This window comes from Bubalus kerabau, chromosome 2 (genome assembly GCF_029407905.1).
Source record: "Bubalus kerabau isolate K-KA32 ecotype Philippines breed swamp buffalo chromosome 2, PCC_UOA_SB_1v2, whole genome shotgun sequence".
Taxonomy (NCBI): domain Eukaryota; kingdom Metazoa; phylum Chordata; class Mammalia; order Artiodactyla; family Bovidae; genus Bubalus; species Bubalus kerabau.
This window is the reverse complement of record NC_073625.1, coordinates 170,054,639-170,066,496: the sequence shown is the minus strand read 5'-3', so window position 1 is coordinate 170,066,496 and position 11,858 is coordinate 170,054,639.

Sequence of the window (11,858 nt, the reverse complement as noted above, 5' to 3'; positions counted from 1 at the left end):
ATAATAAAATTTGTTATTTGTGCAAATTATATGAGGTAAGTTGTCAAAAAGATATGTGAATTCTTACCAAAGAAATCACTGTTCTTAAGTGATTTTAAATGCAAGTGACTTCTATTTTTATGAGGTATTAGCTCAGAAAATCAAACTGCCATTTAATTTTGCTCTAGTGAGCCTATTGTCTTCATTGCATGTCCTTCATGGGATACATTTTTCTCTGTATTCTTGAAGATTTATTCATGAACTCCCATTAGCATTAATAGGGGTTATATAACTCTATCCCCTACACAGCCAGTGGTAAATGAAATCCCTTTGGCGTAATTTTCTGGCATTTAAATGAGTCTTGGGTTTTATAAAATACAGTGTTACAAATGTAAATACCAAGAAGGTATAGAAAAGGGAATTAAAGGTGCCCTTTATAATGATACATGAGAGGCTACCACTTTCTCATGGAAAGACACAATTGAGAGAAATTCTCACATTATCCATCTGATCATTATCAGTTCGGGAAATAGTGCTGTCTCTCATGGAATTAATGGATATTAAATTCAAAATCTGACTTAACCATCAGATCACATAAATTTTTTTTTTAGTAGTGGAAGTGATGGCAAAGTTGTTTTTTTTTTTTTTTTTTTTCCTATTGCTAATACCTGACTTTTTAAACTGAAGGAATAGTATTTTTAGCTCACCTTGCTTGCAAAAGACTGCAATCATTTACAGATTTTTTAATTTGAGTAGCCTCAGTGTTAGGAGTTATATAATTTTCAATAGGAATATTGAAAATAATGATAAAAAAGGGTACATGCAATTTATGTGCTGTGCTAAAAAACACCAAGCTCTTAAAGATATAAAAAATGGAAACTCCCTTTACCCTACTCAAAATACCTAATGTAGGGACACTTTTGATTCTCCCTTGCAAGTAAGTACACTGAATATTACAAATATAATACAGATATATCAGAAAATCTCATCTTTCACCAATTTCACCCTATCTTATGTTACTGTTCCTTAATTTCACCATTAGTAATTTGTCTCTTTGAATATCAAAGGAAATTTTTAAAATATCTTCTGGAAATATAAAAATGGGTCCAGAAGTAACCTACTGGTAGCTTCCAAGTCAGAAACGAGACCACAGTAGGTCATTAATAGTTTAATAGAGCTGTGTTTTCTCCCAGCAAACCAACTGAGAATCTGTATTTGTTTGAACGGAACAACTTGCAAACTGGGAGAAATGGGCTTCCTGAGTCACTGGAATAGGGAGGGTATGGTAAGGGGTAGAGGGACCTTCTCTGACCACTTCACAGTGAGCTTTGAAGCTGGTTCTCCCAGTGGTAATTGACATTTTCAATTACAACTCAATCACTCTGATTCCATTCAATGATTGCTTTATAGTACTCAGGTGCACAGTAGAGATTTTAGATTTAAACAGAGCTAGATTAAAGACGTTTATCTTGATAAACAAACTTTCTGAACCCCATTTTCCTAATCTGATAATCCTTGATAGTTATTAGCATTGAGGAAGAATTAAGTGGAAACTAGTTTAGTATTTGGCATGCCGTCATGTTTCCTCAGCATCAAGGTGGAGGGTCTTCTGGAGCTGGTAGCCATCCTGACCAGCAGTGAAATCTGGCCCTCGTTACAGATTCAAGAGGAAAGGTAGTCCTCAGCTGGATGCCTACCACATTGAAATGTCTGTTACTTAAACTTATCTTTATCCCATGAATAATTTTAAATGATTTTGCATATATTGATATTTAATGGAAAACTCCTATTGCTGTGGCATTCTTTGCATATGTGCTGTCCTATCCTTGCATGGTTATCCATAGCAGTGGTTCTTTATCCATAGCAGCTATCCAAGAGCTTGATGTTTTAGAATGCTGTTTGAATCACAGATACCAGTAATAATGCAGCTCTATGTAGGCTCAGAGTGATGTGAGAAGTGCACATAAAATGCCACGCAGTGATATTATATAGCTTGTTTTTGGATCATATTTCAGATGGAAGAGGCTGAATTTCTGTTACGTTTATGGTCTCACCTTTATGTTCTCCATTCTGCTATTGTGCAAACATGATGTTTGTAGAAAACTAATCTGTCAGCTTTTTAAACGATAAATTGGAGAGTGGAGAGATCTGTTTCAACAAATAAGTATTGAATTATTATTATTTTTCAGATCAAATGAAAGTCCTTTGTTTACATATAATCAGAATAAGTGATGTTTAAGTTATTTTTAGAGTCCTTTGATTCTAAGGAACATCCTCAGGGTCACACAGGTAACATGTAGCAGAACCTCGACTCAGTCAAACTTCTATGAGGCTATTTTCTGGAAATATTTTAATCTGCTGAGTCCACTTACAGGCAGTTAAGAATGCACATGCACACAGGCACAAAAATACTAGCAAACACCTGGGAACCTTAGTCACTCAGTATTTGACTCTTAGGACTTGCAGTTTTACCAATAATACTTAGTTGTTCCTACTATGACCAGCAATATTCAAGGAACATGCTCTACATATCTTGCATGTATTCTCCTATCCAAGCACTAACCAGCCCCAATCCTGCTTAACTTCAAAGATTGGGCATGTTCAAGGTGGTATGGCCACACACTCTTGCATGTATTCTTAAACAAAAGTCAGCTTGCTTCTTAATACCACAAAGGTTTACCTCCTTTACTTTAGGGACAGATTGAAGGGGTTTGAACCACACAAATGCTTATAAGAGAAAAGTCAAATTAATTACCTTGTCAAATCTTTAATTTCAGTAATACGATTGAAATAGATTGAAATAGATTCTCCCATTTATCTTCTTTTAACTCCCCATGTCACAAATTGTTGTGAAAGTACTCATGAATTACTCTAGCATTTTAATAGTGCATATGACAACTGGATAGACGTGCACTGATATTAAATAATACAAGTTAATCTTACATCTGTATATATGTAATTTTAGGCCAAGGATCAGCAAACCATGGCCCATAGGCGAAATCTAGCCTGCTGTCTGTTTGTAGAAAGTTTCTTTTCATAAAAGAGTCACACTCATTCATGTATATTATATATGTTACTTTGATGCTGCATTGACAGAGTTGAATAGTTGTGGCAGTGCCGGGGTCCAGCCCCAGCTGATCCAGGGTATTCGAAGGAGAGACGGCATAGGCGAGGGTCAGGAAACAACTGCTTAATTACACGTTAATTAAGGATACAAAGAGTAATAAAATGAGGATAGCTCAGTAGAAAAATCCAGTGGAGAAAAGAGGCTGAGTAGCTTGGTTTACGCGGGAGACCAATAAAACTTCAAGAGAAGAAGTTTGCACCACTTACGTAGGCCGCAGGCGTCCTTCCGTTCTCCCAAAGGAGAAGAGACACTGAGGCCTCCCCGGTCGGATCTTAGAAGCCCAGGCATAATTAGCAAGCATGGTGGGTTCCGTGCTCCAGATGGAGACTCAGCTAGAATTTGGGAGAGAGAGTGACATGGGGAGACCAAGTTTCAGTGAACAAGGCCCGCACTTTATTTTCCAAAGTAGTTTTTATACCTTAAGTTATGCATAGAGGATAATGGGGGAAGGGGTGGAGTCATGCAAGGACAGCAGTTCCTGGTCCTAATCAAAGCCAGGCTTTCAAACTTATCATATGCAAAAGTTCAGGTGATTGACATCATCTTCTGGCCCGGAGGCCTGTTAACATTTTAAGAAACTTATTTTTCTCTAAAGGTGATTATTCCAAAGTCAGGCACTAGCCTCCAAAAAAGCATTGGACAAAGCTGCATTTTACATTTCTATACACCCATTATATCAATCAATACACTGCCAAGGACACAGTAGGTAAGGAGTATGGAGACTTAGCAGCAAACATTGGCCCAACAAGTGAAAAACCCTTCACCAATACAATTTCTAATCAATCTTTTAACTACTCAAAGGAATCTGTGTTTAGGCAGTTTAGAACATCTCCTGCCTCTCACAGTTGGGAGGCTCTGAACAATCACATGTGGCCGGAAAAACCTATTCAGGCAGGCTAGAGGATTTCCAAAGGAGTTTTTAGGTTGAAACACTGTCACACCCAGGAATTATTAACTGGAGCTGTAAGCTAACTCTTTTTTCAGAGAGAGGTAGTGGGGGACAGCCCCCCATAAAGTCAGAGGTGTAGGTGAAAGCACAAAGCAGAAAGTAGGCAGACTCTGGTTTGGGGGTAGATGCGCGAGAATTTCCAGGGGGACGCCTGAGGCTCAATCCCGCCTTTGCGCGTATGCCGAGCCTCCTTCCTCATGACCTTTGTCATGGGCGGAATTCCTCACGCTGGCTCCCGGCAGTGATAGAATTCCAGTTGAGCTATTCCAGATCCTGAAAGATGATGCTGTGGAAAGTGCTGCACTCAATATGCAATATGCACTCAATATGCAATATGCCGGCCCCCGGCATGCAGAGTTGTATAGCCCATAGATTAAAAAAAATTTGCTAGCTTGTCCTTTACACAAAAAGTTTAGCAATCTCTGTATATACCTGTAGAGTGCAACTAACTTATATACACAATGAATGTTAAAATCACAGATAATTTATTCTTTCTAAAATACTTATAGTTGATTAATCTTAACAATTACATCAAATTCAAATAATTTTATTTACATTTTTATTTTCTCAGTTACAATTAATGCATTGTCTATTAAATTTAATAGAAATTCCTATAATAGAAATGTCCAAATATTTTAGAAGAAATTATTTTAAACAGTAAAAGAATTTTTTAAATTAACTATATTATTATATTTTGATTAAAATATATTCAAAATTTTACTCTTTGAATATAAATGATCTTGATGTTGGGAAAAATTGAATGGGAAAGGAGAAGAGGGCAGCAGAAGATGAGATGGTTAGATAGCATCATCGACTCAATGGACATGAATTTGAGCAAATTCCGGGAGACAGTGAAGGGCAGGGAAGACTGGTGTGTTGCAATCTGTGGGCTCTCAAAGAGTTAGACACGACTTAGTGACCGAACAACAAGTAACAAAAAATAATTACATTTTATGTTTAATCCTTTAAATATTTAAAATAAGTGTAAGTACAAGCACTAGTGAGCAATAAAAATGTGAAAGTAGAGCTCAGAAAAGAGTAAAAGGTGAAAAGGAACTAAAACATTTGATATTACAAAAAATATATTTTATCAAAGTAGGAGAATAGAGCATAATTATTAAGTAGTTCGTTGACTTGATTTATAGCTTTATTTAGGTCTACAGCATGTGGGCCTCCATTTATACTCTTGTTCCCTATACTCTTGCAAATGTGTGGAATGAGCCTGATTAGTTTCAAACTGGCCAGCTGCTTTAGGGTATCTGTATCTGGATAAATCACCCTAAATTTAATCAGCTTGTCTGTCTAGTCAAGAGTGAACTAGACCTAATCTTGCTGGTTTGTTGATCAGGAGGGAGACCCTCTTAGCTTCTTGTTGAAAGAAACACTTGGCATTTGGAGCGATCATCCAAGATAGGATAGGTTATAATCTCCTTATTTTTTTTTTAATTATGCACCTGCTATTTATTAAAGACAGTTATTTTTAGTAACTAAAATTTATACAACCTTTTTGGCTAGAATTTTAGCTTGTGATTGAAAAGTCTTTTTTTCTAAAAAATATACGATACTACAAAATATACTTAAAATAATGTGTCTAGTTACTTAAGTGAAAGTGAAAGTGAAGTCTCTCAGTCGTGTCCGACTCTTTGCGACCCTGTGGGCTGTAGCCCACCAGTCTCCTCTGTCCATGGGGTTCTCCAGGCAAGAATACTGGAGTGGGTTGCCATTTCCTTCTCCAGGGGATCTTCCTAACCCAGGGATCGAACCCGGGTCTCCCGCATTGCGGGCAGACTCTTTAACAGCTGAGCTACCAGGGAAGCCCTTAGGTATACTGGAAAAATCATGTGCAACAATTTGCTTCAATAAATATAATTAAGCTTCTGCTTGCCTATTTATTTCAGCATTAGGATTAAATGACTATATTTAGCAAAATATACATGATGAATATAAAATATAGGCCATGTTTATTTGCAAAATTTGCTCTGTTGAGGGAGGAGGAACTGAATTAGATAGATGTGAAATAATAAGCTTTACGTATATGACATTGTGGGATTTCCTGGTGGCTCAGCTGTAAAGAATCTGCCTGCAATGCAGGTGATGCGGGTTTGATCCCTGGGTCAGGAAGATCCCCTGGAGAAGGACATGGCGAACCACTTCAATTATTCTTGCCTAGAGAATCACATGGTCAGAGGAGCCTGGCAGGCTACAGTCCATAAGGTTGCAAAGAGTAGGACACAAGTGAAGCAGCTGAGCACAATGCATGCACATATGACACTGTGAATGAGAAAAAGCAAGTGGTTTCAAAATTACAGAAGCTGACCTTCAGAACTAAATTTGTAGGTGAACTTCCTCAGGTAGTATAACAGTAAAGGGTAGGACAATAAAGTTTATTTACTTGATATTTCTTCTAAGCAACAGTGGTTATAACAACTGAATCTGAAAACAATCCGAAAAGATTGATTTCCACAGGGACGTTTTAGAACTACATCTGCACACATTTTCTGACTTACTTAGAACAGCTCCATTAAAACTGTAAGCTTTTTAAAAAGACTTTCTATAGTCCTTTCCATCAGACAATTTATCTTTGTCTACCTGTAGCTGGGCTCTGAAGTCTTGTACTGATTTAACTCCCTAAGTTTAAAAACACAGTCTTTTCAGTTTAGGGGTATGTTAACCTCATTGTCTGAGTCGGTGACCCAAGTGCCCATTAAGGCTACTTCTTTCTTCAGCAAAAGGTACACTGTGACTCTAACTTTTAGGTTATGCATGATTTCTCTCCTTGTTTCTATGATTTTTTGTCCAAGCATAAGAAGGACCAAAGAGATTCCATCTGTGTATTTTTACCTTCTGCTTGACATCTCAGAAGTTCAAGAATATTTAAAATGAACTTGGCAATCACTTCTTATTTTAGCCCTGATCTTTATATTAAATTAGTCTATTTACTAATCTTGTATTAACTCAGCAAATTTTATTGCTCAGCGAAAGCTTCACTTTGCCCCCTTTTTTGCATATCCACTGCCTTCCACCTACTTATCCAAAGCCAGCATCATCTACATCTTATACAATTGCAGTTGTCTTTTGACTGGTTGCTGGCTTCCATTCTTGCTTCCATTCATCCTATTTTCCATATGGGAGACTTTTTTTTTTTTTTTTTAAGTAATCTACTTGCTCTCCTTGACCCACAGTGTCTTTCCACCACCTTCTAAATGAAACCTTTTAATATTGTCTACTGGACCTCACTGCTTTAGGTCTTGTACCTTCTCCAGCTATATCTCAGACACTCTTCTCTTCTGGAATTATGCTCTGCTGAACTGCTTTTGCTCACTAGGCTTATTCCTGTCTCAGGCAGCATGGATGTGAAATAGCCTTAACTTTTTCAATCTAAAGTGGGTTCTACCTTACCCATTTTTGTTTCTGTGGCCTTTATTATTTTTCTTTACAGCACTTATAGTTTTCTATGATATCTTTTTTGTTTGTTAATTTTCCTATGGGCTTTCTTCTATTATGTTCTAAGCTCCATGAAGGCAGAGTTCTCATATCTTTTTTTAATACAATAGAGCTTAGTATTGGACACATGATAGACACATGATAAATAATTAGCGAAAATATAATTGATGGATTGACTGAATAAATTAGCCCATGATTTATTTTTCAGAAAACAAATAATAAAAACTATACTATTTCCTTGAAGGATGATTTTTCTCCTCAGAGAAAGGACTTAAAATACAGGTAATACTCCACATATAGACAAGGTTTAGAAAATACTAATACTCCTGTGTCTATGATGTGCAACATACTTAATGAAGAATGAAAATGCATGTTAGGTGTTGAGATAAACAAAAGAATAATCACAGATATATCTAGAGAGTTTTTTGGGGGATAAGTTAGAAAGTGCTGAAGTATATTAATTTTAACTTTATAGGAGAATAAGGAATCACTGGGGCTTTTTAAGTAGCAAATTGACATGGTCATGTTTGTTTTATTAAAATGGCTTCTTTGTGTGTATGTGTGTTTGTGAAAGCAAATGAGAGGAAGAAAGAGAGGAAATTGGTTTGAATATGGCAAATAAACTAAGGTAGGGGAGAGTATTTGACAGCATATTGAAATACTATAGAAAGAGACCAGAAGAGGGTCTCTTAAGAGTAGTGTGTATTGAAATTAGCAGTATAATAATTCAGAAAAAAAAGAATGAATCAGAAGTAAATGAAGATTTTTAAATTGGATATAGTTGAGGCAGTTGAATGTTTACATACATGTGTGAACTGAAGCAGACGCTTATATATCTGTTATATTGATACATATGCTAATTAAATACAATAGTTTTATGAATATTTAAAATGTTGTCTTCAATTAATATTTCAGTAGTTGATTTTTGTCATCCAATTTTTATCCTGATATTGACAAATATACACCAAAAGCCATGGAGAATTCAGAGTTCTTGTGACTGCTATCCTGGAGACACCACTGGGATGAGAACACTGATATTTTAAAGAAATTATGACATGTAGTAGAGGCAGAATTCTTTCCTCTTGGGAGAATAAATAAATTAATGATAATGTTGATACCATAATATCAAATATCCATGGTACAATAGGCTAAGCCAGCTAGTTATAGAATAAATCAAGGGAGGATGTAGTTTTAAATCACAATGTATCAGCTAAATTTGTGGTGTCTAATTGCATATTGCTAGGCCTGGCGTGCTGCGATTCACGAGGTTGCAAAGAGTCGGACACGAATGAGCGACTGAACTAAACAGAACTGAATATTAAGCAACACATTTTGTTTTTTCTCTCAAAGAAAATATAAGAGAAAATATAACAAACCTTATGCTGCTGCTGCCGCTGCTAAGTCTTTTTAGTCGTGTCCGATTCTGTGCAACTCCATAGACGGCAGCCCACCAGGCTCCCCCCGTTCCCTGGGATTCTCCAGGCAAGAACACTCGAGTGGGTTGCCATTCCCTTCTCCAATGCATGAAAGTGAAAAGTGAAAGTGAAGTCACTCAGTCGTGCCTGACTCTTAGCGACCCCATGGACTGCAGCCTACCAGGCTCCTCCATCCATGGGATTTTCCAGACATGCTACTCAGCACAAAATATCAATTGATCACTGTTTTACATAGTTTAAGTTGTCAGGTTTACACAAACTTATTAATTAATCCATCCAGAATTTTGAATGGTTCCTGAACAATGCTGAAAAGAATTATACACACTTTTTAGGAAAGTAATTTCAATTCATCTTTCATGGTCAAATTTTTGTGGATTATGAACAAAGAATGGGGGAAATTAGAATGACCTTTACTATTCCTTACCTTACCAGCTTCCCAAAGCTGTTTCTACTTGGACCATTTTATAGAATTGAGTTGCTAAGAACTGGTTAAACTTCATTAACAAGGCACATTAACAATCACCTTATAACAGACGATGACAGTTAAAGAAAAAAAGAAAAAGTCTTTCAGTGTTTCCAGATAGTGAGTTTAAATTTGCCTTCATGTTTGACAAGCAGTGATTTATATATTATCTCAAATATATTTGTATCCCAAGAAAGGTTCATGTAGGTTTGCTATGCTCTGAGAAAAATAGACATTTAATCAACTTGATTCAACCACAAGAATGCACATAAATTGGAGAAAGAAAGAGACTTGAGGTAATGATAGATTACACTTAGACTCGCAAAAAACTATTCTGAGTATTCAAATTTATTACGTAGGAGGGGTTACTATATCTTGTTATTGTATTATACAAGAAAGCCAAACCTCCTGATAAATTTTTTAAGGTTTCCACTCCAGAAAACCACATAGTCTAGAATTTTCTATTTTAATGCTAGAAGAGATTCACTCTGGTGAGGAAGTATTTGTCTTTAAATATTCTTTAACTACCAGATTTCTCAAATACATATTAGTTTTGAAAACTTTGCCAGTGCTTAAGTACATATAGTAAACTAAAAATAGAAGTCAGTCAGTCTTCTGAGCAAAACAATCTGCAGTGGTTTTGCAATAAGCTAAGCAACTAAAATGAAAATGACACATTTACATCATTCATTTTAAAAATAGTATCTTAAAATATCTCTTTGAAGTGCTGATTCAGCTGATAGTCGGATCACCACAGCGATGCAGGCCCTCTTAGGTCCATAGTGACACTGATGAGGGGAAGCAGTGTTTACCACTGGGACTGAGATAGCTTAACCTTCCCAGATGCTTCTGGTGGTTATCAGACTTACTCTTAGGCTATGAAACTGTATTTTTATTTTAATCTACTTTATATGGGAATGCAGTTAAGCAAAACATTATTTACTAAAAAAGGAAGTAAGTCTTTAAGAAAATTTACGAGAGATATTCCCTTTGAAGTATGTTTCTTAAAGTTAGAGACAATAATTAGTGTACAAAAATATAAGGAATATGAATCCAGTCTATGGTTTACTTGTCACTTTGTAACTACTATGCATAAGATCTCTTTGACACGCTCTTCTGTATACCTCATGTACTACACAACCCAATGTTGTATTAGAAAATGACATTATGGCAATTGTTTTCAAAGGGCAAGGAGTATACCTTCCATGTCACAATCCTTGAAAATTTGAGATATGCCGTGGGATACTCTCTTTATGTTATATAGATGCACACTGAGAATAGGAAGAAAGTAAGGACATCACTCAAAGGTTTATGACTGTGTCAGGGAAAATGCTAAGAAATCTCTCTGAGCCTATTACCTGAAATAAGACTTGCCTTAAAGCATCCAAGAACTACTGGCTAAACTGATAGAAGGCATAAGCATAAAAGTATAAGCACTTTGTTGAAAGTTTTGACTGTTGGTTTGAATTTTGAACAAGGTTAATTGATTGGTTGGCGTGAAGTGGAGAGTGAAACAGCTGAGCACATCTGGCTTCAACTGATAAGAACCATGGCCATACACTCCAGTGCCATTTACTTAACACTTCAGGAAAGATCTCCTGCCTGAAACACCTGATATCACGGCTGGGAGCCCACGATGCAAACTGTCCATTGACAGTAGAAAGAAGCCTTTATGATTTGGGAGAACTTTAGGATGAAATAAGCTCTATTTCTTTTTTTTTGTATCGGTGTTCCCCAACTGCTATTGGGTGGATGGGTGAAACTGAGGGATAAGCCCTCTGCCTTGAGAAGCTGTCTTTCTCACTTCTGGGATAAAACATCAGCTAGAATAGTCATGTGTTTAAAACAAAAGCCTAAGTATATGTGTGATTTTTTTTTCTTAAGGCATGTTCACACATATACACACTTAAAGAAAAGAGACAAGTCAGATGTTATTCCGAGTTTAGTGCTTTTGTCTTTATTTCAAAAGGAAAAAAAAAGCAAATACTCAGATGACTGTGATAACCCCGAAGGTGAAGGCAAAGTCTAGAGTCTAGCAGATATGAAGAATGATAATCTAGACCATATTTTGAAACTTAACTGTGCAGAGTAATCACTAAGGGACCTTATTAAAATGCAGATTCTGAATCAGTAGGTATGAGATGAATCTTGTTAGTCTGTATAATCTTGCAAGCTCCCATTTGATGGCAATTCTTCTGGTCTTCAGACTATATTTTGAGTAACAAGAGTGTAAATTATAATTATAGAATGTTAGAATGGAAAGAACAAACTGAAAACTACTCTCCACAATTTACACGCAAGTAAATTTTGCTTTCACATTTAGGATATGCTTTCTTGTTTTCTTCTGGAAGTCTTGAAAATATCCCTAAGGCCAAACTGGTATACCAGGTTTTTTTTCTGCCTGAACAAGGAATAAAATTTTTCAAAATCATCTATATATAGTAATGTTTAAATTAGCAT